The sequence below is a fragment of the Toxorhynchites rutilus genome, chromosome 1, assembly GCF_029784135.1.
Source record: "Toxorhynchites rutilus septentrionalis strain SRP chromosome 1, ASM2978413v1, whole genome shotgun sequence".
Taxonomy (NCBI): domain Eukaryota; kingdom Metazoa; phylum Arthropoda; class Insecta; order Diptera; family Culicidae; genus Toxorhynchites; species Toxorhynchites rutilus.
The window spans coordinates 184,563,834-184,585,848 of record NC_073744.1 but is presented as its reverse complement, the minus strand read 5'-3'; the positions used below and the strand labels follow the sequence as shown (position 1 = coordinate 184,585,848).

Below are 22,015 nucleotides of genomic sequence, written 5' to 3'. Positions count from 1 at the left end.
ATAACTTAAGGCACTTTCCAAGCGATTTTTTCACGGAGCGCGTTTAGAGATACAGAGATAGATTTGAGCAGAAGACATATGGTGATGAACATCCTGATAGCGATTCCCGATGAAGGAACTCTCCCGCGTTGACCTCCCAAACAGATTCGTGCAAATGTAATTGGACACACCCCATGATGAGGCTCATACCGCGTTCAATCAGACAGTTTATCTAACAAAATCCACATCGCGCCGCGAAATCATAATCGGAGAAATTACGGTCAAATCGACTCCGGCTCGGTGCGCTAAAGCGGATTTAAAACCAATATCCCAGGTGGTAATTATTGCGAACTAATCGGCCTTAGCCGCGGAATTCGAAAATTGGTTGGCGAAATGCGCGTGTGCGCAGCGCACGCGGCGCCGTTCAGCTTTTTATTGTCATCAATTTGGTTGGGTTTATTTCTCTGATTTATGCAATGTTGTTGGACAATTTCACCAAATCTCTGTCAAGTTTTTGCTGGTTCTTTGATTCCGCGTACGCATGTTTTGCGTGTACATGGCTGAATGTGATTAAACACGGTTGGATTAGCGGGTTGGCCGGCTTCTGTTTCGTAATTGGTGATGTTTTACTGATTGTATCGATTTTGAATCATTGTGTGTAGTGTAAATTAACTCTCTCTTGCTCAGGGGCATCCGAGCGTGAAATAAAAACAAGGGTTTGAATCCCCAATGTCCAAGAGTTGTTCAATGTGTGTCGATAATGCAATGTAACATTAAATTAGCAAATGGTACTCTCTGTCGCTGTTGCAGATGAGTGTGGCATGGGCGCGAGGTTGTAAATTGCATTGGATATTTCACGATGTCTTTCTATGATATGATCAGGCTTGTTAAATGCCACGGAATTCACATGGTCATTGCCCTATTTTACATTTATTCCTTTTTTCTCAGCAGAATTCATTCAGATAAAAAAAAAGTTCAAACCTGGGTCAGGCGGATACAATCAAATTGGTTGTCAAGAAGAATCCAATAGAAACGTCAAAAGATATCCAATAATCAGGAGGGGAAAAAGTGTTATTTTTTGTATAGTAATCCACTACATAGAGAAAGTATTGTTATTAAAGGTTAAAATAGTCGAATTAATCAAAATGAACGAACTACATTTCTTCATCAATTAATCAAGTTTCAAATCATGAGAGATACTGAAATATGACTTCTAAACATATTTAAACTCAATTATAATTTAATTTCTTTTTTCGTAAAAATTGTCCATTTTTTTGTACATATTGCCAACTGTCCCATATCCCTACCAGAGGTTAGTGTATTTTACTCAATAGCTTAAGGGGGTATCTTAGTGTAGAGACACGAACTTCGGACGATTGTTCGAGCTCCGTGAAAAATAAAACAAAGAATATTTCTACCATCCATTATATAATTATTTGTTCGTCTATTATTATTATTAAAATTGAGCAGATAAAAAAATATTCATAACTATAATAGTTTAGAGCTGAAGTGAGAGGGTTAAAAAAAAGTTGATCTGAAACAAAAAAATCGAACAGATTCTGAATCAGTATAGATGCCGCCATCGCATGAACCTCGGACAGGTCAAAAACATCTTTTTTGACAAAATGGAGGCCGTTTGAAAAACAAAATGTGGTTTGAAACGTGTTTTCTTACATTTAACGAGTTTTTAAAAATAGTTAAATTTAAAAAATATTATTTTTTAGAGGTTCATGCGATAGACAGATGCCTGTAGATTGTATGCATATAAATTCGAAAATTTTGATTTTTTTCAAATTTCTAGACTAGAATACTGCCTTAAGTGAATTTGAATGTTTTCATATATGAAGACTGGCGAGAAAAGTGCGTATTCACCATTTTTATTGTTGCCATAAGGCAATACGAAGGAAAGATTTTTGTTATAATTCTAATGCGTGCATTTTCGCCGAGAAAATGTAGCCGATATTGGACTTACGAATCATGGTTCTGCTTGACATATATGTTTATTATTAATTATTTCTCTCAGTGTAGTTGCAATCAGTGTTGCCATAAGTACAGATTTATCTGGAAAGGCATAGATTTGTTTTAGATTTTTTTGTTACAGATTCTGTACGGTGCAAATAACAGATTACCTAAAGTACAAATAGATATATATTTTTGTGTGTTTTAAATTTATAACATGTGAGGTTAATCAAGCAGATGATAAAGAGATGCTGCAATGTTGAATCACTGAAACTTCTTCAATCCAACAAGCATCAATGTGGTATTACATTTCTGAGGCTTCTACGATGGGGATTTGCAAAGCCTGGGGAACGAATATCGTTCCTTGATAGAAAAATTTAATATTCCTATTCCTATTCCTATTCCTATTCCTATTCCTATTCCTATTCCTATTCCTATTCCTATTCCTATTCCTATTCCTATTCCTATTCCTATTCCTATTCCTATTCCTATTCCTATTCCTATTCCTATTCCTATTCCTATTCCTATTCCTATTCCTATTCCTATTCCTATTCCTATTCCTATTCCTATTCCTATTCCTATTCCTATTCCTATTCCTATTCCTATTCCTATTCCTATTCCTATTCCTATTCCTATTCCTATTCCTATTCCTATTCCTATTCCTATTCCTATTCCTATTCCTATTCCTATTCCTATTCCTATTCCTATTCCTATTCCTATTCCTATTCCTATTCCTATTCCTATTCCTATTCCAGGAAGGGGGTCTACTTCCTGTTGGCCGATTGATTATCTCCATTATCTCTGCAGTCATTATAAAACTGCGTATTTCATGATCTTGAAAATCCAAGATGGCGGCCCCTACAAAATGTCAGATCACATATTTTCCCAAAACCTCATTAAGATGGGTTTTTCCAAAACCCCATCTGTATGGGTATCAAATAAAAGTTAAACGGTTTCATTTCGATTAAACATAATAATAATAATACAGATAATGTACTAAAAGCTCTAAAATAATTCAATCTAGGACACTGGTGAGACTAAATAAAATAAAATTGGGAAGCACATTGAATTTCCATTATCCACAGTTAGTGGATGCATCATATGTCCATCGATTTTATTTACGTAAAAGGGTGACATATTTTCTTTAGGGTCAAAGGGTGACATATTTTCTTTACAAAAGTGAATTTTAAATTTTGATGTTTGATGTTATTGTCTAATCGGAGAAAATCGTAAATTAAACGTTCTAATGGTTTCGAAATATTTTATTTTTTTTTAAGCAGGATACGTAGTCGGAGTCCCCATCTCGAAGCATCATTTGAATCAAATTGTGATTTATTTCTACCGAATTTGAAGACATCATTAGAATTACAATCTATGTCTAAATGAGAAAATCTGATTGAAATCTAAATCTGAATAACAAACGCATCCTTATTCCGAATAAATGAATTAATATCAGAGTTGTAATGTAAGTTGAGGTTGTCTTCTCGCACTCGTTGTGCGTCTCAGAAGTGTTATCGATATCTGTTATGAAGACAAAGTGATGCTACTTTGAAGCCGATAATGGATGGGTGGATGGTACGAGTAATAGTAGCAATTCGAAGGCACGCACCCGTTAATTGAGGGGGTGTGATGATACAACAATAGGCCGGTGGTGCGCGATAACATTTTCATCATAGCTTACGAGAAGTCTGGGTGAATTGGATTACTAAACCTAAGTTTAGGCTTATATGATAGGCAAGATTTTTCTGTGCTTCATCATACATGACGCTTACCCGCTGCATGTTAGATAAGATTTGCGTTTTTAATCGAACTGTTGTTACGGTGGGTTAGTATCGGTAACCTCCAGTTACCAGGATATTATAATTGTTATTGTGTGAACATATGCAAAACAATTTACTCGAGAATTAAAATAAGTAATGTCGCCATATGTGATTTTGTGTAGGCGAAACTGTGCGCGCCATCTGTGAGTAAATGCTTGACCTATGCAGGGTAGCTTGTCATGTAGAATTCAAAGTAATTGTCGAGAAGGTAGAAATTACAGCAATGAATCATAATTCAAACAATCGAGAAGATCTGAAGCAGTCAAACTAGGAGCAATTTCTGAAAATCAGTTTGAGTTATGACCTAACCAGGTAATTATATTGCATGGAAGAAATCAAGCACTCATACACGATTATGTGATTTATGTTTGTCCGACTGTTGATCGACGAGGGAAAAGATTTCTCGAGTAATGCACTCGCGAGAAAAAAAAACCAGCAAAAACAGAAACAACTGATGCCCCTTTCACTTGATGCATTCCAACATGGTGCAGAGGGGAACAACAAAAAACAAACATCCATGCATCTGCGATGACTGCACCGACAACGAATTGCAGAATAATTCCCAACAGTCACTTACAGATCGCACGATCGCAATGTACAGCAAAACAGGTGTTTCGCTACCATGCGATCCCAGTGTCATGGGAAGAAAGCTGCCTCATGTCATCTGCCGACAACAATGACAGTTGCGCAGTTGTTTACATTGGCGGAATGTTTCAAATGACTGTGGGAAAGATGCCATTCTCATTCTATTTCATAATCGCCCATTTGCTCATGTTCTATGCCCTGATCGATTGAATCCCAATCGGCACTGGATTCTGTGCGGCAGAAAACTAGAGTAAACCAATAGAGAGAGAGATATAGCAAAACCCGTTTTACGTCGATTCACTTTCAATGGTTAGTGATTCCTACACTGAACCAGTGTTCCTCGAAGACCTTGCCGCTGCATTAGCTTTCACACCAACCGCCACACGATCTGGCGTCAGAGTCAGTTCGCGCGCTTCGGAGCAGGTTTTCCGTGAACCGCTGCTGGCGCCCGCATCTCGGTGGATGCTGTGAGCGCTGTGGGTTTGCGTGAAGCCTCTTTCACTTTCAATTGGAGCGCAAATCTCGTGTAGCATCTGATCGTTGGGGGAATATCGACCCTTGGAATGATCCAGACCGACCAGAGTCGGAAATCTCTATCGACGGGGTGCCAAACCGCTGCGCTGCGATTCGAGTCGGTTTGATTAGATTATAGGTGTAATTTATACACGGTTGTAATTGCACGTTACTGTGTAAGTGCGCAGTTTACGTTAGTCCGCTGCGTCAGAATAATCAACCACCACCACGGCTTGATCGATTTAATTTGAACAACATTTTTGTGTGTTCAGTTGAAGACGAAAACAACGTTGTTCACATCAGGTACACAGTTCAAGTACCCGCAGGGAATGCGCAAAATGTGATTTGTTGATGGAACTCACATAATGATATCAGAGGTATACTCACGAAACACAAGTTTTAGAGAAAGAAAAAAATATACTTGTTTTCGATATAGGCTTCTGCAATCTGCAGTGGTAAAAACTCTAATCTTCCGCACAAACTTTTCATGCTTGGAATAACTGTGTGAAATAATTCTCATTCTAACCTTATGGCAGCATGCTAACCTTAAAAGCATGAGTACATACCTCAAGGCTCGATTTTTGGTTCAATTTTACTTTTCGTTAAATATACACGACATCCCAAACGCTTTAAAAGACCGCCTACGACCCGTTACCTACGTTACGACAGTTATAACGGGTGTTTTAATAAAAGTCAAAATTCGCTAAGTTGGCAACACTTTTCGATATGTGCTCCATTCTGTTATGCGTTTAGCTTTTTTTTTGCCTTTTTATCATGAATGGACTTGCATCTAAACAACGCTTGCTAATTGTGCAAGTTATCCACGAAAACCATGGTTCTGTTCGAAAAACAAATTGCGCTTTTCTGCCATTCTACTGTGAACAAAATTGTCAATTAAAGCAATTCATTCGCCATTTTTACACCACCGGATAATACACAGTGTCGGAGATGTCGCAAAGTGCATGACAACGCTTGGTGCCACTTCATGGGCCAGCGGAATCATTGGTCCGTTTTTATTCACGAAAGATGCTCCCCAGCAAACATTAAATCGTATAATTTTGCACGTGCCAAGTCCTACCCGAATAAATCATAATCCGAATAAATCATAATCGCATATAATATCAATCAAAGTATGTATCGTGTATATTTGAAATCGCATTAAATGTAAAAACTCGATTTTAAATACCATTATCAAATTAAATCGCAATTCGGTATAATAAACATCTATTTTATGATGCACATTGTCGTAAAATATATTTAATCCGCATCATATGCGTATATTACGCAGATGCAGTTTGTGTGTCGTATAAGCGTATAATTTAAATCGATTCAGTACTGTAGTGAATCGTGTTGCATGCTGAAGAAAATCATGAAACAGTGAATCATATTAGATCCTATTAAAGAACATATTACATCATATTGAAATGTCAATGAAATGCTGATGCACTCGAAAGTTTTAACCGCTGTTGAATTAAATTTCAGATAGCCGCGCGAGATATCTGGTGGATGATAATCCAGACGACCGTTAGAACCCACATCGGAGCAGTTTTCACCAAACATCAATCTGTGCCATTTCAAACATTCATATTCCACTCCCAACACAAGTCAATCAAACAATTATTATTTCTACAAACATAAATACTCATATATAAAAATGGCAATTCGTGAGGCTATAATGAACATTTCACGAAAATATTTTGCGCCATTTGTTTTTTTTCTTTGTCTGTAATAAATCGTATATTAGTATGGCAAAAGTCGCTATTATAGCCGGTCAAAGTTGCATATTCATTCAAACAAATTCGGTAAGCATTTGCCATGTATGTATATGGCCTCCACTTTTGCATGCATATGCCAGTTAGGCGCATTATATGCCAACCAAATTTTAGGGCATATGATGTTATATATACGCTTGTTATGCGATTTAATGTTTGCTGGGTCTGCAGGATGTGATACTTCATGGTGCAACACAATTAATGTGCCCTAAGTGTGGAGATGCTGTTGTTTTCCAGAAAATTTTCCCTACTCCGGAAATAAGATATGGTGGTCTATTAGGCGCCGGGTAAACCAGCTAAATTCGGTACCAACCAGAATTATTCTGCATATGGATGAATGAGAGGCGAGAGCTCTGCTGCAAGATGCAACCAAATATTAAAATATCTTCAAGGAACAATAACATTACTTCACAGTCTTTACCGTGATTGGTACATGTTTTGGAGTAGGACTACGTCTTTCATTGAGGGTGTCAAATCAGAAAACACTTCTCGACTTTATGAAATATTCCCATTTTCCCATTCATTTGTTCTACTCATTTTTGTGCTTATACACCCGTGCTGCCAAAAAGGTTCTAATTATGCATCGGTGAGCTACAATATTCATGAACTCTCAGAGTTTAAGGGCTTTATAATTCATCAACTAACGAATGAATATTCATATACCACTACGAATCGAATGCAGCGTTCGTTCTACATGCAATGCGGAGAAAGGAAATATTGGGGTTAAAAAATGTGCAAAATAATGGTGCTGGTGGAACGAATATTTAATCGCCTGTGATCGAATGTGTCACTTGCGAAAAAGACTGCTGCGATAGCGTTCGCTATGAATATTGAATTTATGCTTTGTTATAAGGAAACACATTGTAATAAATTATCAGCTTCCGAAAATTGCTTTCGCGAAGGCAAAAGTAAATCATCGATCTGTTTCTACAAAAAACATTCATCTATATCATAGTAATATCGGAAATAATAAAAGGCGAATTGTGATTTTCAAAAAAAAGTGATTTTCATAACTTTTTTGAAAGAATTTCTGTGAATTCAGGAGTGTGTTCGAACTTGTTGAGACAAAATTTCGTAAATTCCAGCACTGTTTCGGATTAAAAATGGTGGCAAAGTGAAACTGAAACTGAAAGCTTGTTCAGCAACGGTTGCTGTCGCCACCGCCATCTGCCCCTCGATTCTATTTGGATTTTCTTGTTCGCTCTAGACAGTGAGCAATTAACAGTACATGTTAAAGTTGAGAATTAATTTGCCAAATTGCTCGGATTGGCTTTTCATTGCTTTGTGAATCGTTCGCGCCCCTTAGTGCGATCATTCATTCATCGACCCTTGTCAGTGCTACCAAATATTAGTATTATGGAATTCGTTCATAAATTGCTATAATGTTTATTCTCGCTTCGTAGTCCTACGTCGACAGTGCGGTCGTGTCTTAGACATACCCTTCTAATTTTTCTCCGGGCTCAGTTTTTTGAGAATAAATATTAGGAGGGGGTGTCCACGATGCGATTGCATTGTTAACGTAGGGCTACAACATTGTTGCATTCAATTCGCCTATTTATCACTTTCGATATTATGTTAGGAAGGAACGAAATTTAAGAATTAACTCTTCAGTAGAATATTTTGTGGCTCTGACGTGTGATTTTGCTGTAACTTTATCGTTGCTTTTAAGAACAGAAACTAATATCTAAACTAACAGAGAAATCACAGGGTCAAAATTTTATACGTTTTGTTCGATGCAACATGACATGGGCAGAACCGACTTCATTTCAGCAGAACGAAGAAACAGCAAAGCAGAAATATTTTCAAATCAACTCTTATGGTTAAATCTAATGTAAACAAATGTAAAAAAATTATGTAATCAATATCGGGTTGCATTTATTCAAACATAGTAGATGAAACTCAATTTGTTTTCCAGAATAAAATGATTTTACTCGCAGACTGATGCGTAAAACATCGGATCAAATCGTTTTTTACGCTTCCACACTGCATTAGCTTGCACGTGTTGACTAATTGGTTGGTAGTTTGCAGTGTTTGTTGACTAAAGCGATACAAATGACATCAACACACAAGGAATATATTACCTCATATCTTTGTACACCGTGGTCAAGGAATGCCTGGAGAAACGTCTACTGCGTTTACTCAAAAAACACGTTCTGTTTTGTTGACGTGGGACTACGTCTAACCGGAGTATATAGGGGGGGGGGGGGGGGGGGGGGTAAAATGAAAACCTAAACACAAAACATGCAGGAAAAAATGAAAGATTCCGAATGCTTATAACTCGAACATTACTCTTACTGGATCGGAAAGATGTTTGCATCAATTGATAGGAAATATTTCTACGCTTCTATCGCAATTAATAAAATGTTATTTTTCATTAGATAAACAATTGAACAACTGTAAAATGTTAAGCGTTATCTAAACGCCCTAGCTGCCTCATTTTGATTGGCCCAATCTACGGTTTCCCTAACACAGCCATCAAAACCAAGCAGCCTTGGGGAAATCGACATTGTAAATACATGAAAGTATGGGGACTTTTGTTTTCACCAAAATGTGTTCCCTAACACAGACTTCAAAACCAAGCAGCGTTGGAGAGATCGGCATTGCAAATACATGAAAGTCGGGGGTATTTTTGTTCCGACTGGAATGTGTTTGCCTAACACAGACTTCAAAACCAAGATGTCTGGGGAAATCGGCTCATCAAATAAATGCGAACTGCGAGTGCTTTTGTTTGCCTTTGTGCAAGTGCCTGAAGTTCATCAAATCAAGCAAATTCGCGGTACGTACACTTGAGAGATGCAAACTTCAGAAGGAAACGTAATATAAAATACTCGTTTGATAATTCTTCCGTTCACATATTGTGTCCTAGGCATCATACCAAACGTAAAAGGACTGTCATTAAATTTACTTGTAACGAAGAACATAATCTAGCACAATGCATGAATTGACCTTATATGGAATTATACAATATTTTTACTCACAAAGCAAATATATTGAATTCAATTGAATTGTTTCATTCTATCAAAAATTTAATCAATACAAACGAATGATTGCTACGCTAAGGCAGTCCCACGTCAACCTTGCGATTATATCATAGATATAACCCACCCATTTTTTTTGGTTGGATTTGGCATCATACCATTGTGGAAAGACGACCTGAAAACGGCAGCTGTACAAAACAAAATGTCGGGTGTCGAGCGGAGGGCACGGCGGAAGTTTAAATGAATATTTTTTCTTTGTATAATATTGATTGAACTATCAAAAGAAAAATGATGATTTTTCAATAGAAAAAAATTGTCAAACTACACGCATCTAATAGTGTTTTGAATAGAAAAATCCATATTGTTAAGTTGTGAAAATGCTTAAAATAAGACAGATACAGATACAAGTAAAGGTTTACTCAAGTATTAAAAAAGATTGCCGCGATAGCTATTGTATAGAACAAATAGCAGTTCGAGACATCGTCTTAAAAACTATTTTTTTTTCCAAAATATATATTTTTATCAAGGCTCATATGGCGTTAGCCTGACGGGGCCGGAGTTCAATATTTTGACAGTTTTTCTTATTATCTATGTTAGTAATATGTAACTGATTACTCGCGGTTGACTCGAGGTTAGTATTACAAGTGTTCTCATAATTGGTATGTCGCAGTCTTCGATGCTCTGTACGTGTGCCCGACACGGGATACTTCCTATTGGGATGCAGCTGATCATTAACCCATTTCAGGCCAAGCGTTCGAAAAATCGAACAGCAACTTTGATAATTTTTCATGTCTTTGAGAAGCAACCATATGGTAATGTTTTTGGATCAAAAGATAGCGTAATTTGTTAGCTACCACTTACCATCAATTTTATTCAGTTTTGTACAACTTTATTGAGCAATGGATTCGATTTAAAGCAAGTATGTATGGAAGGTGTTTTAAATTCAAATAAAAACCCCCAATAAAATACAAAAATATGAAAATTTTCCTACAGTATTACTTTGATAAAACGATACACATTGTATTGCAGGGCAAAAATCATTCGATTGATCCTCCTGCAGGGAAATAACAGCCAGGAAAATTGAGTGTTCGAAAAATCGAACGTTGGCCATAACGAACATTTTTTTCTGCTGAATTAATACCAACACATCTAGCCTCCGCAGCGCTCTCTGGTTTGTTCACTTTAGAAGACGGAAGGTTTTTTCATTAATTTTTGCATTCTCAAATGTGAATGTTCGCAAGTATTGATTAATTAAGAAATGATTTGTTGTCCATAATAACCTTAGGAGTCCATAGAATTTCGTGTCTGGAGGATCTGGAGGAAATCTTCAGTACGTGTAACGAGGATTCTAAAAGGACTTCTGGTGTCAATATTCTTCCGCCGGATCCGGTGGGCGGTCTCATCGATGAAGTAAACCTAAGTGACGATTCTGTCCAACTGAATAATAACACCTCAAACTCAATGTCGTTGTTTTTTCGCAGCGTTTTTGTACTTTGCAGGTTTTGGGAAATGTTCGATTTTTCGAGAAATGGATAATCGGAAAGAAATAATTCTCAAGCAATGATATTGCTCCACGGTCAATGATAAAAATAACAGCACTAACTTTTGTTTGAAAGAAAATGCCTGCCGGTAATAAGTTAAAACTACATGAAACAAGAAATGTCACATCTCAACATAAATGTATTAATTTAAGTCTTATTACTTAGGATTGAAAGGATGAAAGGATTAAGGCTTATACTTAGAGACTTTCATTCTCCTGTGCTCCCGGAATGTAAAATCAATGCATTTATGAATGCCGCATACTTGCTAATTGAAGTGACTTTTAGTTCGCAGTATGTTTGTACTTATAAAAAAAGTGCGGGTCTGGGCCAATGTTCGATTTTTCGAACAGTAATTTCCCGGAAAACGGGAGATGGGAAAAAATAATTCTTGAACATTGGGGATTCTTTAGCGTCAATAATCAAAATTACACCAATGGCTTTTGTCAAAAAAAATATTTTTACGGCTTGGTCGTTAATGGGTTAATCAGCGACGCCCCCCTTGTATGTACCCCATATCTAGCGTGGTGCGTCTTCTCGACTCGAGGAATCCAGGATAGAATGGTCACTAGCCGGCGCAATCATCAGCTCGTGTAGAGTTGTCATGAGCGGTACAACCTTTGGCTCTTGTTGAATCATCAGTGGACTGCACAACCTTTGGCCCGTGTATCTGTAAAGAGTGTGTGTATGTATTGTCGCGACTAAGTAAAAGTTTATAGATCGGATAGGAGGGATATGAAACAGAGACACAGTAGTAGGAAACATCATTAAACGTTGACATCGGCGTTTCTGAGGAACAGGTATAGATGAAGCAGAAGATCAGGATCCTGGCTACTTAAGATATCCCGGACGGGGATATCCGATTGTCTGCCTTGTGCTCTCAGTGCTCTAGAGAGCTGAGAGCGAGCAGCATGGAACCGGATACACGACCAGACAACATGCTCGATGTCGTGGTAGCCATCGCCACAATCACAAAGATTGTTTGCTGCGAGCCCAATGCGATAGAGATGCGCGTTTAGGTTGTAGTGATTGGACATCAGCCGAGATATCACGCGAATGAAATCACGATCTACATTCAATCCCTTGAACCATGCACTCGTCGAGACCTTAGGGATAATCGTGTGTAACCAACGACCGAACTCATCTCCACTCCACATGCGCTGCCAACTTACGAGCGTATATTGACGAGGAATGTGTAAAAATTCATTATAAGCAATTTGCCTTTCAAAAAGAGTGCCTTCTAAAGCGCCCACCTTAGCTAGTGAGTCCGCTTTCTCATTCCCCGGAATCGAGCAATGAGAGGGAACCCATGCTAAGGTAATCTTGAATAATTTTTCGACCAAAACACTCAATAGATGTCTTATTCTTGTTAGGAAATAAGATGAGCGTTTATCAACTTTCATTGAGCGGATTTCCTCTATTGAGCTGAGACTGTCTGAAAAAATAAAATAATGGTCGATGGGCAGTGTTTCAATGATCCCTAGAGCATAGTATATCGCACCCATTTCTGCGACATACACGGAACAAGGATCTTTGAGTTTGAAAGAGGCACTGGAATTTTCATTGAAGACGCCGAAGCCAGTGGACCCGTTTATGTATGAACCGTCAGTAAAGAACATTTTATCAGATCCAACTTTCCCATATTTTTCCGAAAATATCGACGGAATAACATTGGAGCGTAGGTGATCTGGTATTCCATGGATTTTTTGTCGCATGGACAGATAAAAAATGACAGAGGAATTGCAAAAGTATGGGAAGCAAACTTGGTTGGAGATGCCTGGTGAAGGGTGCACGTCGTGGGTAAGGTACTCATGGTATAAAGACATAAAACTTGACTGAGGAGTCAGTTGTAGTAGATTTTCGAAGTTATCAATCACCAATGGATTCATGATCTTGCAACGGATGAGAAATCTGTAGGATAATTCTGTGAACCGAAGAGTAAGCGGGGGTACTCCTGCCAAAACTTCGAGACTCATCGTATGTGTCGAATGCAAACACCCCATGGCTATACGCAAGCAACGATATTGTATCCTCACCAGCTTGAGAATATGAATCCTGGCAGCTGATCGGAAGCAAGAACTGCCATATTCTAACACTGACAATATCGTTGTTTTGTACAACTGGATGAGGTCTCCTGGATGGGCACCCCACCATGTTCCGGTTATTGTTTGGAGAAAATTGATTCTTTGCTGGCATTTCTGTTTCAAATACGCAATGTGTCTCCCCCAGGTACATTTAGAATCAATATATACACCCAGGTATGTATGAAACTATGAAAGGTATGTTAAAAACTATGAAAGAATTGCTTCTAATCTTCCAATTAAAATTTTGATCATCGAGTTGGTGTAACCAAAAAGATGGTAACGCTAAAAAGAGCCTATGGTTTGTGTGAAGCAGCTTTCCACTAAGAAGTTAATCTAAAAATGTCTATGTGTTCTAGATAATATCTCAAATGATAAGCAAGCAAGCAAATTGAATCAAATAATCTCGTCCTGCGTCAACAATGCGGTCGTGCTTTGGACACAACCTATTACATTTTTTTATACACACTTCTTCTTGAATGGCGTTAACGTTCCCTGTGGAACTTTTGCCGTCTCAACGTATGCATTAACTAGCGTCAGTTATTAGTACTGAGTTGAGATTTCGTAAGCCAAATAACACGCCTTGAATGTATTCCGAGGGGCAAGCTCTTGAATACGCGTGACCACAGTGCAAGTCGAAAGAAATTTCTTTGACGAAAAATCCCCCGAAATTTATACACACTACTAGTGTAGTAAATCGATCAAAAACATCTTTCAGTGTGAGAAGCCTAAGTTACATTCACTCTTCACTCAAATGTTTCGAATGAAATGTATTCATATAAATTCACATAAAAATGGTTCTTGTTGTTTAAAAAGAAATTGAACTACCTTGATTTTTTCTGAAAACTTCATGATTTTGTAAAATAATACTTGGCAGTGCCGGTTTACAGTGAAGCTCAGAAATGTGAGGTGTTCAAGTGAAGGTGGATAGAAAATTTCAACGCATGTGTGACAATAGAACAAATCTCAAAGTAAGGTAACCATAAAGTATAGGATAAGCCTAGGTGGCTTTCGTAGCAAACTGGTTGCACGTCCGCTCTCTAAGCGGAGAATCGTTGACCTCTTCAAGACCATGGGATGGCCATCTGAATTTCAAACCAATTCTGATTTTTCGGGTAATCCTAACGATCAAACGTATTCTCCAGAATTGCAGAAAGCTTCTGGATACTCATCATTTGAAACAGGCCTCGGCTCAACACGCTTAACAGTTGTTTGCGGGGTGATTTTGTCTCATTCAGTTGAGACTACTTACCGCAATTGCTGAATGCTAGTTGGTTTTTGGTCCTGGAGCTTTATTTTAAAAATTTACCAGAGATGCTCGATCGGATAAAGGTCGGAAGACTGTGCAGGCCACTCCATAACCTTGATACGCTTTACCTTGAACCACTGCGAAACCAGCTTTGAGGTGTGCCTCGGATCGCCGTCTTGTTGGAACGTATATTTCAATGGTTGGATGAACTCAAGTTCTCCAACGCCGGATGTAGCCATAGATCGCTACACCATGACTCTACCTGTATAACACAAATCAATGTCATGCTCAGTCATGTCTTTGGAGGACGCCCCGATGGCTTAGCTGGTGAGTTAGAACTACACTTTTTGTACATCTGCACAGTCCTAGCGATCGCATCTTTGTGAACAACTAATATCTTCCAGTTTTGAACACTAAACTGAAATTTTAAGCACGAAAACTTCAAGAGCACTAAATGACAGCTAGACACGATACTTATATTCGAGAATGTTGCAGAATACAGACTAAAACTCTGTAAAACATACTTAACTCGTGGTATCCGTTTGGGGGTGGATAAACGTTTTTTGCGCAATTTCTTACCCTTTTTCATAATTCATCACATAAAATCTAAGGAAAATATATAAACGTTGTATTTTCAATGGCAATGTGATGGATAACCATAAATTGATAAATCATGGAGGAACACTCATCAAATTAACCTGATTTTCACCAGAAAAACAAAAAAAAAATTGATTGGTAGGGAGGTGAATAAACTTTTTTTGTACACTGTAGTTTGGAAGTCAATCGCGCAGCTATGAAGTAAATTTTCTAGCATTTTCACCGGTCATTGGCGTAAAACGTAAATTGCTGTTTATTGAAAGTGTACGACAAGCATGTATGCTTGTATGAGATTGAAGATGGTCATCATAAACCATACAGTAGTGAATTGTGCAAGCTTTTGCGACTCTAATTAGGAACTGCTGTGGTGCGAAATCATGTTCTTTACGATCAATTAAACCGTTTTACCATTTGTTCGACATGGGACGAAATCTGCACGAAGAAACCTTGAGACAGCACCCAGATGTATTCGGCCATAATTGGTGCGGTGACGGTAACCACTTTAGATGCAGTTCAATCCATGGCCCAATCATGTCTTACCCAATCGAAAAAATAGGTGGGTTTGCTGAAAAAACAGCTACCAGATTGGTACAAACTTTTATGACCGCAACATGAAGTAACATAAAGTAGCTAAACACGCATCACGCCGAAATACACGACTTTCTTGCCGTTGGCGTTAATAACACACAATCATTTTAAAATAGCGCACCATAAACAAACCGTGAAGCTTCCAATCCAATATTGTGCCTTCGCAAAAGTAAACAAACAAGTGTTGCACCGCGCGCGGGGCTAACAAATCCGGTTTTTCGCACTCTGGCGAAACCGGCACCTGTTGCTCTTTGCTTCCAGAAATGTCGCAGAAGAAGAAAAAAACAGACAACCCGTCGAAGGCTTGGCCTTCTTAGTCATTCGGGCAGCGACAGCGCGAAGGCGAATTCCTTTCCGTCAGTCCAGAGCCTGCTAGAATTACAGCCGAGATCAGATGACAGCCAGCTCGAGTGACACATACTCTGACACCTACGGTGAAAGTCAACAATTGCAAAAAAAAACGTTGCGTTGTATTTCTAGCGAAGCTAGAAACGATTCCGTTGCACGATTTCCGAAGTATTTTTCGTCGGTACAACCGCAAAGTGAGGAAGCTCTGGGTAAGAATTAAAGTAACGGCTTTCCCGAAGATGCCGACCACAAATCCCTCGAAATCCCAGGCACCATATGAACGGCTTGGCTTCGGCTACAATCCTAGTCTAGAGATTCATCAGCTGGCAACAGGAGGAGGTGGAAGAATGTGGGCCTCAGGTGTAGATATCCTACAAAAGCTGCTTCCCCAAAGAACGTGCTGTCAAACAAACCCTGAACGATGCTAAATGTCACAATGACAGCAAAACCGTACCATTCTTTCGATTCCGCGAATTTATGACAAACGCTAGCTTCCCCGGTGTCAACGTCCGGGGCTGGAAGCTACGCGGCATGTTGATAATAAAGAACAATGTTGCTTACGGAACAATTCGCGCATTATTGCTTCTTTCCACCTCGCACACACACACACGACCGGAGCCGGGGTGGTCAATCCTCCTCACTTTCGGAATGGGCGTGGGAATGTGTAACGGTAACGACGATGCGACGACGTTGGAAGCGATTTCATCAGGTTCAGCAGAGTACGAGGCATCTGACCCCGACCGGTGCGGTGTGGCTACTTATCTCCAGTCTCTTTCTCTCGGTCTGTCATTTTCTTAACAAGCCCCCCAACGGACCGCGGCAATTAATTTTTTTGCCACCGTCGTCGGGCGGTGCGGCGCGTTGGCCAGCGCAATCGGTGAGGAAATTTGTTATTATTCTCTTCATTTTGCTCGTTTGATTAGCTTCTTTTATGAGGCGGGAGTGTCTTCCCAGCGTCATCAACGGTGACGACGAAAAAGCCTCAAAACGAAAACGATGGAGATAATAAGGGAATGAATTTCATAAATTTTCATTCATGGGTCGGTTCGAAGGTTTAGGGTTCAAGTTTAGGCTTCTTGTGGTCATCAAAATAGTTACGAAATGGACATGGCATCCTAGGCTCGATTTTTTTGGTCGTTACTGTTGTAAGATTAACTCAACTTCAGGTTCATTTATAAATTTCGCTACTTGACATTCAAGCTCCTGCTTGACGGGAAATTAATGTTTACGATTAGAAATGACAACGTCAGATAGTCTACACATTAATGTAAATTAAGCTAAGTCGCGAGTTCGTTTCGTTTTCGCGTTATGAGTTTCATACATAATTTAACAGTATTCGAGAATGAATGGATAACAATGATTAGATTATTTTTTAGCACCATCCATTATTTCTAAAGTGCTAGCCGTTTCAAAATGACACCACTTGTTGTTGAACTTAATAGTTGATTATTCATATCAATTTTGAAGCTACCTTAACATCGTGATGTGTTTGAGTTATGTTCTTTCGCTTGTTTGTGTGGCTACACCGATCTTGAATAAGTTCTCGTTGGTTTTTCGTGGAAATAAATCCATGGAATTGATAAACTTATCTTCACATGATATTTCCGGCAAACCACAATCGAATCGCAAGAATTTTGGGCTACAATTGTTTCTGAAAAAAATATCATCACGGAGAAAACGCCTCAGAAAAATACCTATTGGGTATTTTCTTTTGTAAATTTGGGTAGAAGTAGTTTAGAATGTAATGTTTACACTGTATTTTTATCGCTGTTAGTTTATCGAAAATTGGAAAAAAAGACGTCACTCGAAAAGCAATGTCGCGAATTGATTCCTCAATCCTCTCGGGACATCGGTAAACAACTCGGAATTGCGCAGTCAACGTTGAGTGGTGTGATTAAACGTTTCTAAGAAACTCTGAACATCGAACGGAAGGAGAAATGTGGTCTGAATGGATGTTCTATTAGTGATCAAGATCACAAGCGTGTCGTGAAAGCATTCAAGCGGAGTACCAATGCTTCGGTCAGGGATGTGGCCAAAAAGTTGAATCAGTGCAAGTCTTTCGTTCAGGAAGCCAAAGACCGGGAGGAATTTCATACGTACAAAGTGAAAGCAGGCTCCAAATCGTGATGAACGGCAAAATACGGTGAGAAAGCCTCAGTGTCTCATCATGGATGATGAGACCGTTCAGCACAAGTTTGATGTTCCGGAGGACGTAAGGAAGCAGAAACTTTCAAAGTTTGCCAAGAAATACATGATTTGGCAAGCGATCTGCTCATGTGTGGCAAACGGAGTACGTCGTTCGTGACTACCGGATCTGTAAACGGGCAGATCTACCTTAAGGAGGGTTCACAGAAACGTCTGATTCCTTTGTTGAAGCAACACAAGAACCCTACGATCTTCTGGTCGGATCTAGTTTCGTGCCACTATTCAAAGGATGTCCTGGAGTGGTACGAAGCCAACGGGGTCGCCTTCGTATCCAAGAACATGAAACCTCCGTTTTTCGAAGAATATTATAGTCTAACTCAAAGGTATATATATCGAGGTGGAGCAGTAGGCGAAGTATATCTGTATTTGCAAGCAAAATATCGTGTCGTAATTATTTGCATTCAATATGGAAGTATATGGAAGAAACAAAACAATGTTCAAAGTACTCGCGGTTGCATGATAATTTGAGCTGAAATTCTCATGAAATCATTCAACTGTTTGTTTTTTTTACCGGTGACAATTGTATTGTGGTTAATTTCGATTATTTATGACTGAGAGCCTTCAAAACATCAACTTTGTAGCGTTAAAATAATGAAAGTTCGTTTGTTTTTATGATCGTGGGGGAGTGAAAATGGCACATGGAAATATCACTTTTATTCGTCGTTTTCGACGTAATTTCACAAATATTCACTGCACACTGTCACATTTGCTTCATATTCAGTGAGAACTCTAAAAAAATGTACGTTTTAATTGATAAAACACTTCCTTAAAATAGCATTTTCACATGGATGTGGTAGGCAATCAAATATAAACACAACGACTGACGTCACTATTTGAGAAATAGTTATGGCAGCGCATGCTATGTCGCTCGAAAAATCACCATCTTCATTACCTTTTTTCCAGGACATTAAGTCTAACTAATTGTTGTACACGCTATCGAAAGGTTAGATATTACATTATTTATTAAAAGAAAAAAGGTTGCAAAATCGAGCATTGAAATGAAATGCATATAGCACATAGCGCTTCGCATAATGAGGGTGGGTTTTGGTTTGGGTGGTATATATTTCCAAGGTCAAAGCTACAGAAGGAACCCTTCCAAGTGCAGTATGTGATAAGGGTCTATCAGCTTAGTAAACAGAACACTGTAAGCTGTTATCCAGTGATATCCCATTTCCCCCCAAACAACAAACTAATTTCGAATGCGATTTAATAGCTGAAATCAAACAGTATATCTTTTTATCTCTTCCAAAATATGTGAGCAGCCGTCCAAATTGATGATTTTTCGAAGATATCAGCTCGGATAAACTAAATTTCACGGGAGTTTTATTAATTCCGATGCATGCAAAAAATATACCCGAATGGCTACCGTGGGAGCAAATCCTAGTTTTGTTTATTATTTACAACATTAGACAGCTTCATGGATAAAAGAGTGTCTCGAATAGCTTCAAATGTTTTAGGAATACGGTGGGAAATAAGTATCAATTGGTCTTTAGTCAAATTATTGAAATTTAAGCACCGGTTCATTTTACCACCCCTGTTCATTTTAACCGCATTTCCCCTACATAAGCACCTCGCAAATAATCTTTGACACCCCTCTTTATAACTGTTTTAACAAAAAATAAACTCAACTTTCAGGAAAATCACAAATATTAAAATTGAAAATTAAATCTTATACATGGTTCACCAATTCAGACACACAAAAGTATACCTCAATTTAACAGCGGTACCATTTTTTTCATCTATGAGTGTTATTGTCTCTATTCAGGTCCCGGCAAAGAAGATATGATCCACTGGTCAAGTTTGTGTCGTTAATTCAGCTATCATTGCCAAACTAATCGGTGAAGTGAAGACGACTCTATGGTTTATGGTGCGTGTGCATCCTTTTAACAAATTACAGCTGGAATGACTACGTGAATCCGTTTGTTTACGTTCCACAGCAAGCATCGAAACATTGTGGAGGCTAATTTTCAAATTGCACCCACAGAAGTTCAAGCCGTGCGACATTTCCAATAACGTTTGCATTAAAAAAAATGAACAAAAATTGCCGATTTTTCAAGGGTTTACCTTCACACGCACTGACGAAACTACCCATGCAACATCAATCATAGTGACCTGTTGTGGACGCCTGATACGCCCGTTCCGGCATCTACAACATCTTGGCACTATTGGACAACAATCAGAGCATCGAAAGAAAGCGCGGTTCAGGACGGCCGACGACCCTGAGCGACAAGAAGCTCCAAAGGATGCTGAAGAGGAAGATCGAGGAAAAGTGGTTACACCGCTGCGTGCGTTTGGCCGGGAGGTCGGTGCAACCGACCAAACAGTGAAAAAGTACCTGGCGAACATGGAAATACATGTCAGGAAGCGGAAATCCCGGCCACTGGTCTCTGAGCTGCATGCAATGACGCAGCGGCAGCGGCTGAATAAGATGGTCAAGTCGATTTTCTCGGCGAATCGCAACGTGGCGATGGTGATGGACGACGAGACCTATCTTATTTTCCACATCCATTTTTGATCCGCGGGTTTTGGTGAAAAAAAAATGATCGTCCTGCGGTAGATCGCTCTTGATCGGGAGAGCGAGCCGACCAGTCCAAAAAATTCAGTTTTTGGTCCTTAATCCATTGCTCCATAGTTTTCTTGCTGGTATGAATAGTAGCATTGTGTTGCTGGAATGTGAATTTTGTGTGACGATATCCACGCAAAAACGGTAGGAGAGAGGATTCCAGAACATGTGTGTAATCCTTGAATGATGTAAAAGCTATCTTGAACTTTTCGGTTGCACAGAATCCTGCCCAAATCATGCACAAATACTCCTGGTTGAGAAATACTGTTCCATCATCCAGAAATCACGCCAGTACCCACTGAAACCGTGAGGACCATCCAAATTGAACTTTTTTTCGTCAATGAAGATATCCTATACATTGAAGAACTTTTCGTTATGGTATATAGCAAAACATTCTTTGTCACAACATACTATGTCCAACTGTCGGTTCACGTGAGCTTTGGCAAAACCCAGACGTCTTCCAATGTGAGATGGTGTAAGATGAGGAGTTTTAACCTTTTAATCCCTGTTTATGTGATGATTTTTTACCAAAATTTGACGAATTGTCACCCGAGCAGATGAGTAGTTGAAATATTGCTTTATTTGCACATGCGATTTTGAGGTATTCAAACCTGTTCTAGCTATTTCCCGCTTATCCCAGTCAGAGAGCTTCGATTTACGTAGAGCTCTCTCCTTCTTACCTTGAGGATTCGCCGAATAATTGAGCACTACTTAATGGGATCGTCCAATCCGACGAGAAATTTCTCTGATACCAACATTTTCTTGGTGAAATGCATCGATTTGTCTTTCTTCTCTCTCCGTGAGGACTTTTCCCTTCGGCATTTTCAAGATTTAATTGATCAAGACAATTAAAACAACGGAAAATGTAACTGGGGTTATATAAACTTGACAGTTGAAAATACGAAAACATTCGTTTACGCTCAGCGCTTGCACACACACATATGAAAATCATGCAATGTATGGTAGTCACCAATGCCTACACACTAGAATATAAATTGAAACATTGTTTGTTTACAATGACACAAAGCAGCAAGATCATCTCCTGCTCTTATAGAAGATGGACAGAGTGTATATGGGTTTAGTTTGCATGGGACCACTGGAGTGTTAGCATGTGCAACGAACATATCAAAATGCTCAACCATCCTTTCATTCGAGTGAAGCTCTACATCAACCCTACTGTCACTGTCATTTGCATTCGTAAACATCACACGATCTCAATTTGTTTATATTATAATTCCGA

General features: G+C 38.9%; 1 protein-coding gene across 2 annotated transcripts in view; it reads right to left on the bottom strand.

The window, feature by feature from the left end:
* The window catches only part of LOC129766374 (uncharacterized), a 115,677-nt gene that overhangs the window by 32,997 nt on the left and 60,665 nt on the right, over nucleotides 1–22,015 (bottom strand). The gene's annotated exons all lie outside the window — the stretch shown is intronic.